This window comes from Neofelis nebulosa, chromosome 2 (genome assembly GCF_028018385.1).
Source record: "Neofelis nebulosa isolate mNeoNeb1 chromosome 2, mNeoNeb1.pri, whole genome shotgun sequence".
NCBI classification, from domain to species: domain Eukaryota; kingdom Metazoa; phylum Chordata; class Mammalia; order Carnivora; family Felidae; genus Neofelis; species Neofelis nebulosa.
Window position 1 is genome coordinate 14,051,100 of NC_080783.1, and position 22,226 is coordinate 14,073,325.

Here is a 22,226-nt window from a genome sequence, read left to right on the forward strand (position 1 = left end):
AAGAGAATCAGAGTCCCAGGCGAACGCTCGCCCGCAGCGCCAAATGCCAAGAGCAGTGAAGAGCCACGTTGGCAAATCTCTGGGGAAGCGTTTCGCACGGGTTCCAGAGCAGGCGGCGGGCAGGCCCTCGTCCGCTGCAGCTCGAGCTCAGCAATCCACCCCGCAGCCTTATGGGGCTGGCTCCGCACCCCACACCCCTGCGTGTGGGAACCAAGGTGAAGGCCGCATATGTAGATCCTCCTGTCCTGTGAGCACGTGGCCCTCCCTGCACCTCCGACTCCTCCCCTGCCTTCCCCCTACCCCAGCCCCGGGGCAAGAGAGGCCCCATCACCATATCACCATGTTGGCAGGTCTCTTCCCTGCCCTCCCACCCTACCTCCCACCTCAAGCCCCCCACCCCCCCACTCCCCTCCCATCCCCCCACCCCCACCTCCACCCCCTCCCATCCCCCCACCCCCACTCCCCCATCCCCCCACCCCCCACCACCCCACCTCCCATCCCCCACCTCCCCCCACCCCTCTTACCCCCCCACCCCCCTACCTCCTCCCCTCCCCCGCCTCTTTGGCCTCTTCAGCCTCTTCGTCTTGCTCTTCCAACTGTCCTCCAGGACCAGGACAGACAGACAAACTCCCCTTTCACTTCCTCTGTTTAACACCCACCAGCAACCCTTCTGGCGGACAAAACTATTTTCGATGAACTGCGGGAGAATTACTCCTTTGTGGTCCGGGCCTAGCATTTGATATATTCAGGGGAAGCAAAGGAGTTTAGACGGGCCTTTGTTTTTGACAGACTTTCAAGCATTTTTGCCTATTGTCTTCTTGCGAAATGCCATTTAAATGTCAGCAACTGAAAAGTCTTTGTTCCCGGTTGCATTTCTTCTCTAACAAGTGAATCTTCCTAAGTCTCACTCTCCGACATCTCTTGGTGGCAGACGGACACCTTGGGCTCACGTGCGTGTGGGAAAAGGCAAAAAAAGAGAAAGCCTGCGAATGTTTTTAAAAACATTATCTCCATTCTGCCTGCACAGACTTTAGAGTTAAGCCTGAAGAGTTTTCATAAGGCAGTTGTGAAGTTTAAGGCAAAAGTTATTTTTTCAAAGAGGAGAGGCCCACTATGAAAATGCTCTCGGCGAACTTTTATAGCTCTATTCTCTCATGTTCAGTGAAGCAAAGTGAAACACTAATAAATAAAACGGTAACAAAATTTCATCCCATTGGGAAAGTTAAGGCTCTTCTAAGTAACACCTGTCGGAAAGAAAACCAACATTGAAATTACAAGCTCCTTAAAATCAGAGGACGACGGGAATATTAGATATTAACTGCTGTGGGATTTGGCCACGGTCGCGCACCGAAGAAAATGTAGGATTCTGCTTCTGTTATTTGGGAAGAGACAAAGCATTCAATACAAGTACATAATAAAAATAGCACAGGGCACGTCTGTGTGGCTCCATAATGAAGTGTCCGACTTCAGCTCAGGTCATGACCTCACAGTTTGTGAGTTCGAGCCCTGCATCCGGCTCTGTGCTGACAGCTCAGAGCCTGGAGCCTGCTTCTCCCTCCCTCTCTGCCCTTCCCCCGCTTTCACTCTGTCTCTCTCTCTCTCTTCCTCTCTCTCAAAAATAAACAAACATTTAAAAAATACCACAAAACAAATCAAAAAGAAGGAAAAGAAAATAATAAATATGAAACTAGAAATTAATTGATAAACAAAAGTCGAAGTAATGAATAAAACAAAGGGTCTGACCTTTGGTGGGGGTGCGTGCATCAATTTTTAGCAAAACAAATTCGTTCTCAAGTTCGTCTGAAAGAATAAATGAAGACCATTCATTAAAGATACCAGATTGGACACACATTTTCAACCTCCACTCCCTCCTAAATTCCTACAAAAATGAGAGAGAACCTGTTTTTCCTTGTCTGAGTTATGCAGAATTCCTCAAGACCAGAGGGCAGAAAAAACAATAGCCAAAGTTAGGATCTGCAGAGCCGATGGACAATGGCTGCTGATGTCACAAGCTTCTAGAACTCCTAAGCTGGCAGAGGAGAAAATCAACAAGTGATCTGACTTATACTACAGACCTTTCAAAGTCTCAGGATTGGGACATATCAGGAATCTATAAAAGTGGATGAAAAAGGGAAGCTAAAAGCTGGAGAGGATTGGGTACTAGGCTGTTTAAGAAATTAGAACTCCAAGGACGCCTGGGTGGCTCAGTTGGTTAAGTGTCTGACTCTTGATTTTGGCTCAGGTCATGGGCTCAGGGTTGTGAGATGAGCCCAGCGTGGAGCTCTGCACTGACACACTGAGTGTGGAGGCTGTTCGAGATTCTCTCTCTCTCTCCCTCTGCTCCTCCCCTGCTTGCACATGTGCTCTCTCTCAAAATATAAAATAAAATAAATATGGGGCGCCTGGGTGGCGCCGTCGGTTAAGCGTCCGACTTCAGCCAGGTCACGATCTCGCGGTCCGTGAGTTCGAGCCCCGCGTCGGGCTCTGGGCTGATGGCTCGGAGCCTGGAGCCTGTTTCCGGTTCTGTGTCTCCCTCTCTCTCTGCCCCTCCCCCGTTCATGCTCTGTCTCTCTCTGTCCCAAAAATAAATTAAAAAAACGTTGAAAAAAAAAATTTAAAAAAAAATAAAATAAAATAAAATAAATATTAAAACAAAGAAATCAGGACTCTGATATGCCCTCTGCAGTCTCCACAGAGCCTTTTTGTTGGCTCTCTCGCGCCCCGCCCCCCCCCCAAATTGGACTAGAGTTGTTTGTTTTCATGGAAACAACAAAACAGAAGGTACCAGAACAAGCTGCCTGTGCGGATATTTGGCTGAAAACAGGGAAGGTAAATGCAAGTTGACACAATGGCTACGAGGCTTTCGGCTTTCTTCCCTGCCGGAGCCCCCAGAAGGCTGACAGCCAGACGGACATCCTCTGGGCAGGACAGATTGGACTCCTCCAAGCAGGAAGTGTACCGACCAAGAGAGGAGACACGAAGGCATCGATGTCAGGGATTTTCCTAAAGCAGCAGCACAGTTGGAGCTTCTCAAAGTGAAGATCATGGTTGACAAGCCTCCTATGGGCATTCAGAGCTACCAGTCTGCCTTTGGGTTGCATATTTGAATAGCCAAAGAGCAAAGAACGTCAAAAGAGCCATCAACATCCTCAGAGGACTCAGAGAAGATACAGTAGGAACAGAGTGAGAACAGGATGCTCTAAGAAAAGGAGCATTTAAAGAGTAAAGAGGGTTTCTTGAAATTAAAAAACCATCACAGAGGTGAAAGACCCAATGGAAGCATTGGAAGCCACGGCTGAAAAAAATTACTGGAAAGGAGGGAGAAAACAGGAGAGAAAGATGGTTAGCAGACTAGCCCGGGAGGGGGATCTAAACAAGAGGAGGGGATCCTAAACAGAATGGGAGGCAGAAACGAACAAAGACAAGGGAACACTATCAAAGAAAGAATTCAGCAAAAAATGTTCCTATGACTGAATGACACAAGTTTTCAGAGGAGATGGGCTGACCCATGGCTCGAAATAGATCTAATCCAAAAGATATAATCCTGGAATGAAATTTCAGAATGCTGGGAATGAAGAAAAGAGTGTACAAGTTTCCAGACCAAGATAGAAAGGTTCCACATGGCGATCAAGCATCGGAATGAATTCTATTTCTTAACGGCAACACGGAAAGCTAGAACAGAATAAAGGAGTGCATTCCAACTTCACAGAAGAAAGGCAGTTTCTCAATAAATATGCAAAAAGTTGCTCAGTGTCAGCAATGAAAAAAGAAAAATTAAAACGGCCATGCCTATAGTGGAAAAAGTAAAAAATATTGATAATGTTCAGTGTTGCTAAAAATACAGGAAAACAGACATAGGGTGCTGCTGTTTGGAACAACTAAAATACACGAGGATCCACACTTACCTGTTGGAAGTACCAAAGGTCATTCTGGTGTCAAGGTGTCTTATTCTGGATCTGGTATTAGATGTGGAAGCTAGAAGACACCAAACAAACTTTGCGTGGCTGTAGCATGAGGAAACCATATTTATAGTAATCTTACTCGTAGCCAATAGGCTCCAGGTGGTATGGCGGAGTGCAAGTGATTCATGATACCCTGTCTCTCTCTACTCTTCCCACAGAAGGGGGGCCTCGCTGAGCCGTCTGTGATTGGGAGATATTCTAAGGAAAGAAAATTTGTGTCGGAATTCTGGCATCTGTTCTTGGAGAGAAAAAAGTAGACTTCTCTAAAGTCCATACGATATTGGCCTCCAAAGTAAAATAGGGTATATCCGATTAGAAATATAGAATCAGGTCATTCCTGTATTTGATTACCTATTCTAAATCCAATAGAGATCTACCAAGGAAAGTGGATGTTAGTCTTTTTTCCTAAGTTCGGCAGTGTTCCTTGTTGGCATATTTTTAAAAAGAGATTCTAGCATACCGACGAAAATATTTCTGATCATTAAACAAATGAAAAAGTCTGCTAAGTCTTTTAGTAAATGAGAAGGCTGTAAAGAAAAACCTGTTTAAAAGAATTTTCAGTGGCATTTTAAAGAAATGCAAACATTGGGGCGCCTGGGTGGCTCAGTCTGTTAAGTGTCTGACTCTTGATTTCCGCTCAGGTCATGTCTCATAGTTTGTGAGATCAAACCCCACGTCGGGCTCTGCGCTGAACAGTGTGGAGCCTGCTTGGGATCCTCTGTCTCTCTCTCTCTCTTTGCCCCTCCCCCCTCCAAAATAAATAAACTTTTAAAATACATATATAGATATAGATATAGATATAGATATATAGACAGCAAAGGTGTTGCTTTATTTGAGGAAAATTTATTCTTTTCAGCAATGATTTTGGAAGTGTCATCTATGAGCTACCTTTCTCAGAATTACCTGTGATGCCCTGCTGTCTCGACTTCCCCCCATACCACTGAATTCTACTCTCTGCAGGGTGGGCAAGGGAACTTTCACACTTGACAAAGCCACAAAGTTTTCTATGGTACACGGACATTTGAAGACAGCTTCTTAAAACACTGTCAAAGTTTGTCAATGTCATGGGTGTCTGCTATTTGTACATATTAGAGTTTCTATGTACATGTCTTTTTTTAATTGGAGATACTTTTGAATCCTTGTAATACATTTGCATATTTTATTTTACATTTAGTAACTTTTCTTAGGCAATTATTTTAAGCCAAAATAGGGGTGCCTTGGTGGCTCAGTGGGTGGAGCATAGAACTCTTGATTTTGGCTCCCACGGTCATGAGTTCAAGCCCCGTGTTGGGCTCCAAGTTGAGTGTGGAGACAGCTTGGGGTTCTTTCTCTCTCTTTTCCCCTCTCCCCTGCTCATTCACTCTCTGTCTCTCATAAATAAATAAATAAATAAATAAATAAATAAATAAATAAATATTTTGAGATTTATGCATATATTTATATATATGTATATAATGTATGTGCGTATGTATTTATGTTTGTGCTTGTATGGGTGTACAAGCACACACACACGCACAGAAACTATTCGTGACATTTCTTATTCTGCCACAAAGGTTTGGCAGGAGCTTGACTGGCTGTGAGTGAGACTATCAACAGAGAGCAATGGCATATCAAGGGAGGAGTGTGTGAGGGAAGGATCAGAACCAAGAACCCCATCTTGGCTGGCACTGAAGACTGAACTGAAGATCTGCCCTGGGGAGGCAGTGCCCCATTTCTTCCCACTCATACAAAGCATGGGGAAGGCTAGGGTTGAGGATATGAAACCCTTCATGACAGCAGCAGGCAGATTTTCTTGGATGGCACAGTGAATCTCAGAAATATGGATGGGGTGCCTGGGTGGCTCAGCTGGTTGAGCGTCTGGCTTCGGCTCAGGTCATGGTCTCACGGTTCATGGGTTCAAGCCCTGCGTCAGGCTCTGTGCTGACAGCTCAGAGCCTGGAGCCTGCTTCCGATTCTGTGTCTCCCTCTCTCTCTCTGCCCCTCCGCTACCCATGCTCTATCTCTCTCTCAAAAATATATAAGCATTAAAAAAAAATTAAAAAAGAAAAAAAGAAAAAGAAATATGGTGGCTAGGGGCACTTGGGTGGCTTAGTTGGGTTAAGCATCTGACTCTTGATCTCAGCTCAGGTCTTGATCTCAGGATCCATCTCAGGATCCATCGCTGCATTGGGCTCCATGCTGGGCCTGAAGCCCACTTAAAAAAAAAAAAAAAAAAAATATATATATATATATATATATATATATATATATATATATATGGTGGTTAAAATGGAGAGAATATTGGTTAGGACTGGCAGGTTGAAAATTTCTGATTTAACGTGGTACATAATAAGAAGCCCCTGAAGTTCTGAAATGGAACATGACAGATCCTGGAAAAGAATTGGATAAGTAAGTTTAAATCAATTAGAAAAGAAAAAAAGATCAAATGCCCTTTAACAGTTAGAGTTAAAAATAATCAAAATATCCTTTATAGACATGTAATTTGTATTTTTCCAAAGTACTTGGACAAAGTATCTGGTTCTAGAACATCAGAACTCTTGACACTCTTACATGATTCACTTATTCCAATTATGCTCTCCAGTTAAAAATATAGCATCTCGAGACTAGTTTCTGATTTTAAATTCTTAAACTTCAAGTTGACTGCATAAAAAAGCAGAGAAAAAAAATTTAATTTGTGTAACATTTAATGCTTTAAAATAATGAGCTTCTCCGTACTGTGTCTCAAATAATATATAGCACAAATTTTTTTACTTAAAACACAGAAATGAAACATGAAATTCACTTAAACATGAGTATTTTTTTCTCATTGGGTCTTGTCAACAAATGTCTAACTCAATTTAATGAAAATAGCCCATTATAGCATTGTTGAGTATTTGCTAAATTTTTGGGAAGTGAGAGCGGATCACGGGAAAAAGCATTCATTATTAATTTACAAACCAAATTGTTTTGTGTTTTTAATGTTTGTTTATTTTTGAGACAACGTGAGAGACAGAGTACAAGCAGCAGAGGGGCAGAGAGAGGGAGACGCAGAACCGGAAGCAGGCTCCAGGCTCTCAGCTGTCAGCACAGAGCCTGACCCGGGGCTCGAACTCACGAAATGCGTGACCATGACCTGAGCCAAATTCGGACACTCAACCGACTGAGCCACCCAGGCACCCCACAAACCATTGTGACCTCCCCCCAGAGAGACACTCAACCTGTGTTAACTTAAATATGGAAGGTTGGGCCAAACTGATTGGGCCAATCAAGATCTCACTGGGTTTCTTTCGTGTGTGTGTGCACGTGTGTGTATTGCCAACATTTATTTATTTTGTTTTTTACTTTTTTTAATGTTTATTTATTTTTTGAGAGACAGAGGCAGAGCATGAGCGGGAGGCAGGGGGCAGAGAGAGAGAGAGAGAGAGAGAGAGTCACAGATTCCAAAGCAGGCTCCAGGCTCCAAGCTGTCAGCAAAGATCCTGATGCAGGACTTGAACTCACTCACAAACCATGAGATCATGACCTGAGCCAAAGCTGGATGCTTAACCAACTGAGCCACCCAGGTGCCCCAACCAACATTTATTTTTTTAATTGAGTTTATATGTCTTTGATGGGAGCTACATTTTCCAGTGTTATCATACACAGGGTTACTTGACATATTTACATAACATGTCTGATGTCTGAAGGTATTTGAATCTCTGACTCCTGGAATGAGATCTATTCCAACTCCAAAAATTGTAGTAAATAGGCACTTGCTGAATCCACCAGGGGTCAGCACACAGCATTAGCACTCTAATATGAGTGTGAGTTAAAACCAAAAAAAAAAAAAAAAAAAAAAAATTAGCTTAGAAAAGCCAAATATCTTTTCGAATTTGCATATGCCCATAAGTTTAAAAAAAAAAAAAAAAGGAAAGAAAGAAAAGAAAAACATTTCTTTTGAGGCAAGTTGCCATAATTGTTTGCTTTGACCTGCTTTGATCCTTCTCCCTGAGGTCCAGGAACTCAGTAGCCATTAACTCTGATGACTCCAGAAATTAACCTTTTAACTCATCTGCCTTGCTTCCAAACCCATAGGAAAGACAGATTGGCCATAAAAAGGAAAAACCATTAAGATGGATCAAAACCAAAATACATTATTTCATGGACCAGAAATGGATCAGAAATGCAATGCTATGAACAGAAACAAACCCACACAAAGACCCTCAATGAAATAATTATTAAAGAATATACTTCAGTAGTAGGAAAAAGGAGTGGAATATGAAGCACAAGGGAAATAGGGACATCGATAAAGTAAGCAGATGTTTATTAAATGTAAAAAAAATTCTTAATTTTTGTTTTGTTTCAAAAAACGCAAAACTAAAACTCTGGCTAACAATACATAGAAGAGAAAATGTCCATGGCAGTTAAAATTTGCTACAGGTTTTTTTTTTTTTTTTATTGCCACTGTTTTTCAGAAAAAAAAATTCCTGAGCATTTTGGATTATTAGAAAAAGGTATGGTCTAATATGGATGTTAAAAAACTAAAGATAAGCAGTCAAAAAATGAAAACACTGTCAATAGATTTCTGACCACAAAGCGGGAGAGTATAGACAGCTTTCTGGGATCAAGAGAGTGTAGGAAAGGGGGAAGAAAAGAAACAAAGACAAATGACAGTGAATAGAAAATCGAAACTACGGGAGTAGAAATAATTTTAAGTCAGTCAATAATCCACAAATTTGAAGCTGGAATAAACTCACTGTAAAAAAAAGAGATTGCATGATGAAATTAAAAGGTACAAATCTAGCCATAGTCTCATAGAATATGCGCACAAAATAAAACCAAGGGGGTAGAAAAACTTGACCCATATGAATAATAAAAATAATAACCTTGGGGTGTCTGGCTGGCTCAGTCAGAGGGTGTGTGGGCTCTTGATCTCAGGGTTGTGGATTTGAGCCCCACGTGGGGTGTAGAGATTACTTAAAATCTTAAAAAGAAAATAACCCTAAGAATGGCAGTGATCAGTTTCATGCAAAATAGAAGTTATGGCAAAGCATATGGATAAAGACACAGTAATAAGAGGAATACACAGTACTTATGAGCTTGTGTGTACCTAAAAATATGGCCTTGAAATCCAGGAGGCAAAAAGTAACTGACATGAGAAAAGTGGACAAACCTATCATCATGTAGTATTTTTAGCACATCTCTGCAAGATACTGACTCGGTACTTTTTTTTTTTTTTTTTTTTTTTTTTTTAAGTGTCAGGATGGGGCAGCTGGGTGGCTCAGTCGGTTACGTGACTGACTTTGGCGCAGGTCATGATCTCCCGGTTCATGAGCTCCATCCCCATGTCGGGCTCTGTGCAGACAGCTCAGAGCCTGGAGCCGGCTTTGGATTCTGTGTGGCCCTCTTTCTCTGCCCCTCCCCTGCTCACACTCTGTCACTCTTTCTCTCAAAAATAAATAAATATTAAAAAAAAATATTTATTTAGGGGCACCTGGGTGGCGCAGTCGGTTAAGCGTCCGACTTCAGCCAGGTCACGATCTCGCGGTCCGTGAGTTCGAGCCCCGCGTCAGGCTCTGGGCTGATGGCTCGGAGCCTGGAGCCTGTTTCCGATTCTGTGTCTCCCTCTCTCTCTGCCCCTCCCCCGTTCATGCTCTGTCTCTCTCTGTCCCAAAAATAAATAAAAAACGTTGGGAAAAAAAAATTTTTTTTTTAAAAATTTATTTAAAGTGTCAGGATGTAGCAATAAAAAATAAAATCTGTTTTGATGTAACGGATTATTTTAAAAAATATTTTCAACAACTGACAATAGAATAGGTAATAAAGTCGAAACAAACTTTAGAAAAATGATACGTAACACAGACCACATTCAATCTCTGGTTACACTGAAATTAGATGAGAACTCACGAATAAAAGATAGCAAAATAAATGAATAACAGATAGATGTACTCATAAAATAAATAATATGTACACACATTTGGAAGCTCTATGGTTCTTTCCTGAATAATTCTGAATTAATTAAAAAAGAGGTCATAACGAAAACTGCAGCATATTTAATACCAGAATGATAATAAATTCATTACATATCAAAATTGGTGGGATCCAAGAAAAAAAAAAAACAGGTATTAGAATCACATTCTGTAGATAGATGTATATTAAATGTAGGTTTTGGAGAAGAAATTTTGAAAACAAATGAGTAAAGCACTCAACTCAAGAAGCTGGCCACAAGAACAGAAAATATAAAGAGAATAGAAAGCAGGAATTTTAAAGAACAGGAGCAGAAAGTAATAAGGGGTAAAAGAAAGAAACAACAAATCAGTAATCGGTTCTGGCCTTCTTCTCCTTTACCCCTTCAAAAAACCACCAGGCCAGATGATTTTCCATAGGTGGGAAAATCAAGCTTTCAAGGAGCATTTATTCTATCTTAAACCATTTCAGAAAAGAGAGAGAGAGAGAGAGAGAGAGAGAGAGAGAGAGAGAGAGAAAGTGAGCCAGCTAATTTTCTGAGGCCCATATAACCTTAGTGCCAAGAAATTCACAGGCAAATTACATGTATGATTTAGATGTGAAAATCCTAATTGAAATACTAACAAACCAAATTCAGAATAGTATATATCTAAGAGGCCAAAGTAGAAACTTGAGTGCTTTTGTTGACCTCAGAAGTCACACGGGGCTGTTTGCTCTTGGCCTTGCACGGCAGCCCTGTTCAGTGCCCGTACACCAGGACGTACCTCCTCCGTTACAGCAGTTAGCAAGGACCACTGGGGACGGGCTTGGGGGCTGGCTACCAAGTCCCCCCTGTTAGACATTAAAGGACTGCATAGTGTATTAGCTTCTCTAAGAAGTGCCACTGTGAAGTGTTTACTTTTTTTTAAGTCCGGTATTTGTTTAATCCACATCTGTTTGACATGGAACCCTTGTATTCACCTAACACCTCCTAATTCCTCCGTAGTGAGTGCACTTTGGAAAATGCTGCTTTCAGCTGTTTACTTAAAGGGAGTACGATCAGACGACGCTTTGTGAACACTAGTGAACCTTTTGACTGTTCCGTACATCACTGAACATCTGATTTGTTTCTTGAGGCCTCCGTAGTGAACACCCAATGGTAAGACATCTGGCTTCCCTTTCTGGGTGGGTTTGAGGCGGTTCCTCTCTTTTAAAGTCGAGGTTGGGTATGATTCCCTGGCCTCCAAGGCTGGAGGGAGCGCTGGGGGAAGCGTTCCCAGGGGGCTTCTGGAACTGGGTGGGAAGTAGAGTCAGAAGCTCCTAAGATCCTGTGATTCCAATGCAATGCCCCTGGGCTCCCCCTACCCATTCCCCTCCTGCATCTGCTTTAAGATATAGCAGCACTTTGAAGGACCAGCTGGGTCGTCTTCCCTTTACCACATGATGTCACTCTAAGAAAATTAATAACCCCAGGGAGGCTGGCCGTGCTTTTCGATACCCAGGAAACCAGTAACCCCTAAAGTTAGCTGTCTCCAAGGTGGTGCACAGAGGACGTGGTGAGGTCATCTTCGGGACCACGCCTGCCAGGCTCCGGTGAGTCCCAACCCCTCCCAGGAAGACTTCCGGGAGGAGGGCAAGAACGGCCCGGGGTGAGGATTAGGGGATATCTCTGGGTCAAACCCGCCAAACAGCAAACACAAGGAAGGGCTGAAACCCGAACTTCCAAAATGCATTTAAAAAAAAAAAAAAAAAAAGTCGCGTCATGATTAAAAAACGAACACAACTTTTTTTGGAAGAATTTTTCTCCTGGAAAACCGTAGCCTGCCTCACCTGCTAAGGGAAAACAATGGGGATGCTGGGGTCTGCCCAGTACCTGGGTGGGAAGGAAGGGCAGCGGGAGCCCGACGGGACGGCACCTGCGGGACAGACTCCAAGGGGGAGAGGGAGGGACCGAGGAAGGAGACCAGCCTAACCAGACCCAGTTTGCGGCTTGGGCGGGTCCCTGGCGCGCGGTGAGAGGCGGTGCCGGGTGCATTTCAGCTAGCACGCTGCATTGCCCTCACAGGCCCTGGGGGCTCCGGGAGGAAGGGGGCAAAGGGAAAAAACCCGAAATCTGGAGCGCTTTAAAGTTGCATTGGCTTTTGTTTTTCAGAGGGGAGGGAGACTCGGTGACCTGCAGCGGCGTTCAGGCTGGGGGCTTGCCGCGAGAGGCGTAGGGGACGCCCCCGGGGCTACTGGAGGGGTCCCGGGGTAGCGCTGAACCCTGGGGTTCCCGCCCTCGCTGCAGGCGGAGGCGGGGACTAGACGCCCGCAGGGCAGCCGCCGGAGCTAGACCAGAAGCTCTGGCAGTGATTCGGGAGCTACAGGTTGTTCTACAGGAGGGGCGGGGCACGGAGTGGCCTGATTAGGGGAAGGGGTGATACGTGCGACTGGAAAGAAAACAATCATCGTAAAAAGGAGAAGAGCGGGCCTATTGAACAGACTAAGCTGCGCCTAGAGGGAGTGCTGGTTTTGTCCTCCGGGCTCCGCGCCTCCAGGAAGCCTTCCCGGATAGATCCCCTTCGCCGCGGGCCCCATCGCCGTCTGGGTCGATCGGGTCCCCAGGCGGCCTCGGCTCGGCGGGGCCCAGGCCGTCGCTTTTGCTCGGGGCAGGGGGAAGGGGCGGCAGACCCAGGAGGTGACCGCGAACGGGCGCGGGGACCTGGGCGCGGCGGCGGTGTCAGTGCGTTGGGGACCGGACGGCGCAGCTCGAGGGGCCGAAGAGAGCGCAGAGCGACCGCGTGGACCATTCCAACGGAGCGGGCCGGGGGGCGCACCCCGCCCGTCCCGTCGTGCCGGGGGTCGGCGACGGTGTCCCGCGGGGCCCGGGGAGGGGGGACCGGGAGGGCGTGGCCCGAACTGACCCGGGCGGGATCCCGCCGCTCCGTCTGATCCCGGCGGGCGGGCTGCAGGCGGGCTGGGGACACCGGCGTGGCTTCGCCTCGGACCCCGGCCCGCGGGATGCGGGGGCGCCGGCTCTTTTTCCTTCCTTGCTGTCGCTGTCGCTGCGTCCGGGGTCTCTGGCCTTGTCTCACGGCCCATGTGATCCCGGTTTCTGAATCCTGACGCCCTCTCTTTGGCATCCCACTTTGAATTCCTTTGAGATCCATCCCCCCCCCCTTAACCCCAGCCCCCATCTTCCACAGCATAATGCGGTCACTTTGCGCCTTAACACGAACGCAGAGCCCTCCCCAGTCCCCGCCCCGACCCCTTCTCCGCGTCCATCACGCAAAAACTCGGTAGGAGAGTCAGACACCAGGTTCTCAGAGTGGTCCTCAAACTGCGCCCCATGGGGAGCCCCATCCGTCTTCTTTGGATGAGAATTTGTGGGAATCCACTATCCCTATTTTTTCCCATGCAGTTACAACTTTTCTCACGGATACAAAAAACCCTTTTCCTTCTTTCCAACCTTTGTAACAAAAGATGAGTGGGGATCCCGCGCTATTGCAGAGTAAACGTGAAAGAGGCAATCGAGGGTGGCTGGCTGGCTGAAGACGTGTGGCGGCAGGTGCATCACCTGGGCTGGAATAGAATCTGCGCCCCCGGATAACTGCAGAATCCAGGGCGGTGTTTCTCCTCTCGCCTTTCTGCCTCGGGTTGATCAGGTTGTGTTGTATAAAGGCCACCCTGTTACAGGTTACTTATGTAATACGGAGGCAATGAGAAGAAAAATTCCAATGGTGACTTCGTCTTCAGCGTGCCAGAGTAACACCTTCCAGAAGAAAGGCTGAATTAAAGACGAACTGCCCCCAGAGGCCCACAGTGACTTTTGGGGGGTAGGAAGTCAACTGTAGGAGCAAAGAACAGCTGAACCTTGGAATCCTGACACTTAATCAACAACCGTGGACTTCAAATGAGTGGGTTAAGTAGCTGGGGAATGTCAAATACAGCAGGCCCTTGGCAAGCGAACATAGTGCAGATAAGTTGTTACGTCACAGCCTGAAGCTGAAGACGATTGGGCAAAAGAAAGAGAGAAGGGGGGGGAACCCCAAATCATCAAGAGTTGAATTGGGAAGTGGAGAAAGGTGATGTGGGGTAAAGGTGAGAAAGATGATTCAAGAATTGCCACTTGAGTGGATTGAGTAGTTGCGCGCGAGACAAAGACGGGAAATGTTTGTGGCTTCAATACCCAGTCGTACGAAAAATATTTTCTAGACTGACCAAGGATATTTTCTTCCCATTTCTCTCTTCTTTGGGATACAGCCTTGTAAGAGAACATAGCAGTTGGGGTAGAAAGAAAAATCAATTTAGTTCCTGATCATGCCTTTCCATGCTGCATGGGGGCAGGGAGAACTACTGACCTCCTCTCAGAGCCTCTGCTAAATAGGATTGTGCAAGAATGAAATGACACACGGTGCCTATGCACACCTGGTGTTGCCGTGAACACACACAATTGTCTGTACCAAAATTAATGATTCGTAATAATAAGCTATCTTTGCAGCAATCAAGCTATAGGTTTAATAGGCACTCTAAAATAATAATAAAAACTAAATGAATGACCCTAATTCACAGGCTTCCTGTTTTATACTAAGGACAATATTACAACAAATTAAAATATTGGCCTTTTCTCAGTTTTGATTTGGCCTATTGAAGGATAATAGAAAAGTTGACAGACCGAGGCATAAACAAGCTGGTACAACTCTAATCAAGCGTATAATCAGTTAAACAAAACAAAAGACTGAGAAGGGGGCAGAGTCAGGACTGCACGGAGCCCCAGCTTCTCCTTCAAAGTCTGTTTTGATTTTTGATTTCGGGTGCTTCCCAATTCTTGTCATTCTCAAGGTCAGTGTCGAGCCTTCCCGAAGTGCACAAGTGCTTTGGAACGTTAGAAGTGAAAAACATTCCTCCTGCCCCAGGAAACCCTACCTCCCAGGGGGTGTTGGGGAGTAGAGAGAATAATTAAGTAGTAAGTAAATTAATATTGCTCTCCTGCTTGGCGGGGGCCCTACAGTGGGATTTACATTACAAAGGTTGAATTTACATTATAAAGAAGCTCTTTAGGTATTTTATAACTAAATCCTCTTAGGCAAAGACTTGTAGAGACTTGCCTTGACTGAATGCTCTTTATAAAGCATCCCAGTTCTACATAAAATGAAGTGAACGGTGATATGATGGATGCTGTTTCGGAGTGAATTTCCAGGGATTTGGTAGGTGGTAGGAAGCCGTGTGGTCAGGGGTTTGCTGTAGGTAAGAGTAGTGACCTCTGGATCTAGGCGACTGCTCCTGGAGGGGTGGTCGATGGGAGATTCTGCCCTGGGGATAAAAATTAGCTCCCAGGGGTGCCTGGATGGCTCAGTCTGTTAAGTGTCTGACTCTTGATTTTGGCTCAGATCATGATCCCAGGGTCGCGGGATCGAGCCCCGCGTCGGGCTCTGTACTGACAGCACAGCCTGCTTGGGATTCTCTCTCTCCCTCTTTCTCTGCCCCTCCCCTGCTTGAGCTCCTCTCCCTCTCTCTCTCTCTCTCTGAAAATAAATAAATAAACGTTAAAAAATGAAGAAAAAATTAGCTCACAAATCAAAAGAGGGCAGGGGGAAAGGAACGGGCTTTTGTCAATGAAACTTCAAGTCCTGGGCAGGATCATAGGGTAACACAAAGAGGGAAAAGCTGAGAAGGGAGGCTTTGAGGGCGGCTCCAGAATTTCCAGAATTGGGGGTGGGGGGGGGGCAATTTGGGGCAGGCACCTCCTTTGAAACCTAAGAGTGTTTCTCTGGAAGATCTCTGCAGGGCAAATGCTGATTTTACTTAGACTGCACATTTATTTGGAGTTGGTTGGTCTAGATTCAAGAGACGGGAGGAACTAATGTGCCATCCATCTCAACCTCCGCTTGGACTGTTTGGACTGTTTTGATTGCCAAAAAAAGCCACTTTTATTATAAAGATATTAGGGAACTTAGGGCCCTGGTTATCTTCCACAGAAACCCAGCAGCCTTCGCAGAGATCATAAAAGAATCAAGGTCACTGGCAGAAAACGAAAAGACCCAGGAACCAGGTTCCTGTAGGAGACTTGTATTATCTTCCACGGTAATAACATGGCGTCTTTTTTCTCTCTTCCCATGGTTGCTGCTTACGAAGGCCATCCATCTTCTTTCTGGAATCTCTCTGCATCAACTTTCTATCCCTATGTTGCCCACTTACACCTTCCTAGAAAGAATTCGCAACTGGTCCAATTTAGTCTCCATAAGGCCAGGAGGGGAGCTTTGTAGGATGGGGAGTCATTTTGGAGGAACTGTCTGGGGCTGCTTCTCTAAGCGGGTGTCTCTAGGAGGCACCTCCACAGAGGGGGCTGGGACTTTCCAGGAAATATGCTGTTTTTTGCTCTCCATGAGCTCAGATCAGGAGCATGAGGCCTAGGGAGGTCTAGAGAATGTGCCCCGGCTACCTTTGTCTCAGTACTCACTGAATACGTGGATGGGCAAAGGGCCATGTGAAACAATCTTCTTCAAGAACAATCACCCTTTACAACATTACGGGTGAGTCATTCAGTCTTGCTTTGGAAATGACAATAGCAACAACACCCACTTGCATGGAGTGTTCGTTACCTGGCAGGTGTACAGGTCTGTGCTCAGCACTTTCCCTGCTCACAGAATCACACATACTCACTACAACTCACCAGAGTGAGCAAGTACGTGCCGTTGATATAACTGACCGCATTTTATGGATGAATCACATATTTCTACGTAACAAACTACTCCAAAACTTCGTGGACTTAATCATCATTGTATTTGTTCAGATCTGGTGGGTCAGAGATTCAGGTATGGTTCAGCAGGCCAACACCTCTCTGCTCTGTGATGTTAGGGGCCTCAGCTGAGTGGCTGGTAAGGATGTCTCTTCTTATGACCTCGGGGCCATTCACCTATTGCTTGAAAATCCAAGATGGCGTCACTCACTAGTCTAGGGCCTTGGTGTAGGCTGTTGGCCAGGGGGCTTGGGTTCCCCTTTGGGTGATTGCCCCCCCCCCCTTTCTCTCTCCTCATTATCCAGTAGCCTACCCTGACCTTCTTTACATGGCGGCTAGTTTCCAAAAGGGCAAATATGGAGGCTGCCAAGATTCCAAAAGGGAGAGCCTTGAAAGTCACATAGCGGGGCGCCTGGGTGGCTCAGTCAGTTAAGCGTCCGACTTCAGCTCAGGTCATGATCTCACACTTTGTGAGTTCGAACCCTGCATCAGGCTCTGTGCTGACCACTCAGAGCTTAGAGCCTGCTTTGGATTCTGTGTCTTCTCCTGTCTCTGCCCCTCCCATGCTCGTGTTCTGTCCCTCTCTCTGTCTCTCAATAATAAATAAACATTTAAAAAATTAAATAAAAAAAAAAAAAAGAAAGTCACATAGCATCACTTGTGCAGCATCCATTAGGCAAAACAAGGCACAGAGACCGCCCAGATGCAAGGAGAGGGAGATGAGGCCACCCTCATCAAGGCCGCAGGGATGGGAGGAATGTTGTCGGCCATCTTTGTGGACCATTTACCCCAGGATATGCACTCCCTGAAAATGGCAGAGCCACTTTTTAAATTGAGACTGACCCCCAAGTCCATGCTTGAAATGAGCTCAAATTTCTAGCAACAGCCCAGTCAGCATTGGACTATTGTATTTACTAGAAATGTCTTCTATTTAACTGAAATCTCCTCCCTATTCCAGGGTGCTGGTCTGAGGTTAGGCTTTTTAAACCTTCTGAATGTTCTGAAACGGACTATTTTTCCTTTTCAAGGATTAGCTGATGATGGTTCAGACAGAAGAGCTCAGCGGTAAAGGACTTCTATATTTTTTCTGCTGTAAAGTGGTTCAGCCTGGGGCGGTCACAGGACAGAGGAGAATGTCACAAAGATTCTCAGTGAAAGCCCTTAGAATACCCTCTCTCCACGGCTTTGTCTCACATAAAATGGTGACGCTCACAGCACCAATTATTTGCCTTCTTATCTCTCACCCTTTCTAACAAGCCCCATTCCAACTATTTCCCTTTTTTTCTACCTGGATTCAGTTGATGACCTGTCACCCAAGAAAGAAATTTGGCAGAGTGAATGCCTTTCTCATTTTTATAGAATACAGGCTGTGTACCGAGAAGCCTCTGGAAAGCCTTGGGCCGTCGGGATGCTCAGCAGTGCATTCCAGGGGTTTTCCATTTTCTGATTAACTGAATATTTTGCTTTCGTCATTTCGGCTCCTGTGGAAGATCTTCGAAAATGTATTAATTTAATTTACTGCCTTTGTAACTAGTGTGTGTGTGTGTGTGTGTGTGTGTGTGTAACACATTTGAATTTTGCGCTCACAAGTGAAAACCTCTAGGCTCCATGTCCGCTTCCTGACCCCGATTTTCTGAGTCAGCTGTAGCAGGACAAAGTGCCAGAGCTGAGCACACAGTTCCCAAGAAGTGACTCTTGACCGGGTTTGATAGTTTTAGTATAACTTTCTTCTTTCTGAAAACATGCAAGGCAACCCCTCTTTTCAACAGCTGTTACCTCTGTGGAGATTTCACCGTAAATGTAAACACTTTTTCAACCAAATGAAGGGGAACCATATTGTCATTTCGTCATGGGGAGTGTTACTCTCGATTCCTCTGCCTCGTCAAGAGGAAATCAGTAATCAGAATGGGATCCGTGCATGTCAGCTTGGGACCCGGTTCTAAGAGGAAGGCCTGAACGATAGGGGATGTGACGTTTTATTGGACTATTATTATAGAAATCAGGCGCGTCTGTCCAGGCACATTCTTTCTCGAACTTTCATATCTGTCAGGCCTTTTATCTCTCACACATTTTCCAGTCACACGCCTGATGGCCTCTGCATGATAAGATTTTCCATTTAAAGTATAAAAGTGGTTCTAGGGCTGGGTGATATTTTTATTTGAGTGAATAAAGCTTGACTTTGAAGAAGAGCTATTTGACTTTTTTTAATAATTTTTTTCTTCATGTTTATTTATTTTTGAGAGAGAGAGAGACAGAGAGACAGAGGACCTGAAGCAGATTCTGTGCTGACAGCCCAGAGCCCGATGCAAGGCTCGAATTCACATACCGCGAGATCCTGGCCAGAGCCAAAGTCAAACGCTTAACCGACAGAGCCACCCAGGCACCCTGAGTTATTTGATTTTGATTTTAAAAAGGAACCCCCTGGGGCGCCTGGGTGGCTCCGTTGGGTAAGCATCGGACCCTTGGTTTCAGCTCAGTCCATAATCTCAGGGTTCGTGAGATGGAGCCTTCCATCAGGCTCTGTGCTGATAGTGCTGTTACGACGTTCTCTCTCTCCTTCTCTCTCTGCTCCTCCCCCGCTCGCTCTCTGTCTCCGTCTCTCTTTCAAAATAAATAAATAATTAAAAAAAGTTCTCTCTCTCCCTCTGCCCTTCCCCAGCTCTCTCTCGCTCTCTAAAAAAAAAAACGGACCCCTCCCAAGATAATGACATCATTTGTCCACTCAAGTATGGTTTGGAGAATAAAAAGCCCATGTGCATACTCCAGCTCCGATATGTAATCAGGAAGTGTGGTGAGCAGAGATGCTCTGTAGTTGCAGAAATTATAATTCTTGGGGCGCCTGGGTGGCTCAGCCGGTTAAGCGTCCGACTTCGGCTCGGGCCATGATCTCACGGTTTGTGAGTTCGAGCCCCGCGTCGGGCTCTGTGCTGACAGCTCAGAGCCTGGAGCCTGCTTTGGATTCTGTGTCTCCCTCTCTCTCTGCCCCTCCCCTCCTCGTGCTCTGTTTCTCTCTCTCTCAAAAATAAATAAACGTTAAAAAAAGAAGTTAGAATTCTTTCTTTACTTAAAAATATGTATAGCGGGGGTGCTTGGGTGGCTCAGTGGGTTAAGCATCCAACTTCAGCTCAGGTCATGATCTCACAGTCTGTGAGTTCGAGCCCCGCGTTGGGCTCTGTGCTGACGGCTCAGAGCCTGGAGCCTGCTTCGGATTCTGTGTCTCCCTCTCTCTCTGCCCCTCCCCTGCTCATGCTCTGTCTCTCTCTGTCTCAAAAATAAATAAATAAATACATAAATAAAATAAAATAAAAAATAAAAAATAAAAATATGTATAGCGGGTGCTACCTTGCATTGCTGCCCACGGCCATCTCTGTTGCTTTCTTGGTACTTGCCTTTCACAAGTTCCTTTATCTGTTTTTCCCTTATTTATATATTCACCAAGCTTTGAACAACCCAGAAGGTGTCAGGCACTGGGGGATCTAAAGATGAATGGAGCTGTGGACCCTCCCCTCTGGGGCCAGACATGTCAGGGGTGTGGGAGCTGCATGCCAAGAGCTGTCATAGGGGCATGGGCGTGGGCAAGCCTGGGGAGGTCAGAGAAGGCTTCTTGGAGGAAGAGACGCTTACGCTGAATCTCTAAGAGAGCGAGAATTCACCAGGTGCAACGTGGGGGCGAAGGTTGGAGAAGGTTATTGAAGATGGCGTTAGGGGTGAAGAGGCAGAAAGAAAGGCGGCTTGTTGAGGAAGCTGTGAACAGCCAGGCGGAGCTGGGGGCCCTTCCCTTCGGGAAAAGTAACAGCCGCTGGGCAGAGGTTGTCAGGAACCGGCCTGTGGGGCCCCTTTGGTGCCGAGACCAGGAACTGGGGCTCCAACCCGCAGGGTGGACAGTGAGAACCCTGAAGGGGTTTAAGTCTCTGTAAGGCAACGTGAAGGGGGGCGGGGAAAGGTGGGAGAAGCAGAAGCAGAAGCAAATCGCCAAGGGGTCGGAAGCTGGTTAACGCTCCTTCCTACTTGCCGTGTGCACCTGCACATTCATTCGCTCATCCTAAAATGAGGATAATTATAGAGCCTACCTTATGAAATTACGGGGCGTTTAAATGATGTCATATATGAAGGGCATTTAGAACAGTGACCAGCCCATCATAATGAATGGGAGCCATTATTAATAACAATAATTTGACGCGATCAAATGTGAACGCAGACAGCTTGCTTTGGTGGCACAGTCCAGAGAAGAGCCGATGGGAAGGTGTTTGAAGTTGACCAGAGGAGAGGCCCCCGGGCCAGCAGCGAAACCAGTCAGGGGACTGATTCACAAGATGCTGCGGGAGACGTTCTTCAGAACTTGGCCACTGGTAGGATGTGCGGGGGACAGTGATGAGCCATGGGTGACCCCCGCGCCCCCCCCGCCCCCCAGGTTGTTGGCCTGGGAGTCTGGCTGGGGGGTGAGGCGCTCAAAACAAGACTAGGAGTCAGCGGGACGCCTGGGTAACTCGGTCGGCTCAGGTCGTGATCTCACGGCTCATGGGTTTGAGGCCCACGTCGGGCTCTGTGCTGACAGTGTGGAGCCTGCCTGGGGTTCTTTCTCTCTCACGCTGTCTCTGCCCTTCCCCCACTCATGCTTTTTCTCTCTCTCTCAAACGAAATAAATAAACTTAAAAATGAAAAAAGAAAAAAAAAAAAAGAATAGGAATCTTTCCCTCGGGAGACTAAGGGCAGGGAGTAACGAGCTCAGTTTTGACACGTGTTTGAGGTGTTCGCGTGACATCAGAGTGGGGTGCTTGGGCGAATATATGGCTCAGGCCTAGGAATCTGGATGACACAGTAGGAGAAGGCAGGGGGCGGGCGAGGTGGTGCAGGCCACGCATTCAGAGAGAGAAGGGGACACAGGGCAGAGACCTGGGCAGGACCCCATGAAGACCTGGGTCTTAGGAACTCGAGACATTTCTCTTCCAGGGTGTCAATGATGCTTTAATGAATCTGAAGGTGTTCGACTGTGTTGGAGTGGCCCGTTGGGAGGCCAGCACATCTGAGGGGCATTGAGGAAGGCAGAAAGACCCCAGAAGTGACCAGAAGGGGTGGTTACAGATGAAAATCGGGTTTGAGAGGTTAGCAGTAGAACCCCTATATAAATGTCCCCAGGCAGAAGGGGGCAATGGTGGGATGGTCATTGACTGGCCGTGTTGGACCGATGACAATGAGTAGCCGTGGTGGGAACTAGGTCTGGGCTGGAGGGCTGCTGTTTCTTTTTTTTTCTTTTTTTTTTTTTCTTTTAATGTTTCTTTAATAACTTTTCTAGACAGAGAGGGGAGACAGAGGGGAGTGACAGAGAGAGAGAGGGAGACACAGAATCCGAAGCCGGCTCCAGGCTGGGAGCTATCAGCACAGAGCCCGACGCCGGGCTGGAACCCACGGACCGCGAGATCATGCCCTGAGCTGAAGTGGGACGCCCAGCTGACTGAGCCCCCCCCACCCCCCCCAGGCGCCCCAGGGCAGCTGTTTCTACAGAGAACTGCCAGTTCCTGTGTGCCCTATATCGTGCTAAGCCTCTCAGAGGGGTGTGTTGACCCTCTCGGCGACCTTGGGTGGCGGCAACGACTGGCATCCTCACGCCACCAAGTAAGGGACAGTTGGAAAGAGATGGAATT

At 46.3% G+C, this 22,226-nt stretch overlaps 1 long non-coding RNA gene across 1 annotated transcript; it reads right to left on the minus strand.

Moving 5' to 3' along the window:
• Positions 1-760: 760 nt before the first annotated feature.
• On the minus strand, positions 761-2,138 carry LOC131492756 (uncharacterized). The gene is made up of 3 exons (XR_009252275.1): positions 1,900-2,138; positions 1,744-1,800; positions 761-1,244 (listed from the first exon to the last, which is right to left on the minus strand). It is a non-coding gene; the product is annotated as an uncharacterized LOC131492756 (long non-coding RNA).
• Positions 2,139-22,226: the final 20,088 nt, after the last annotated feature.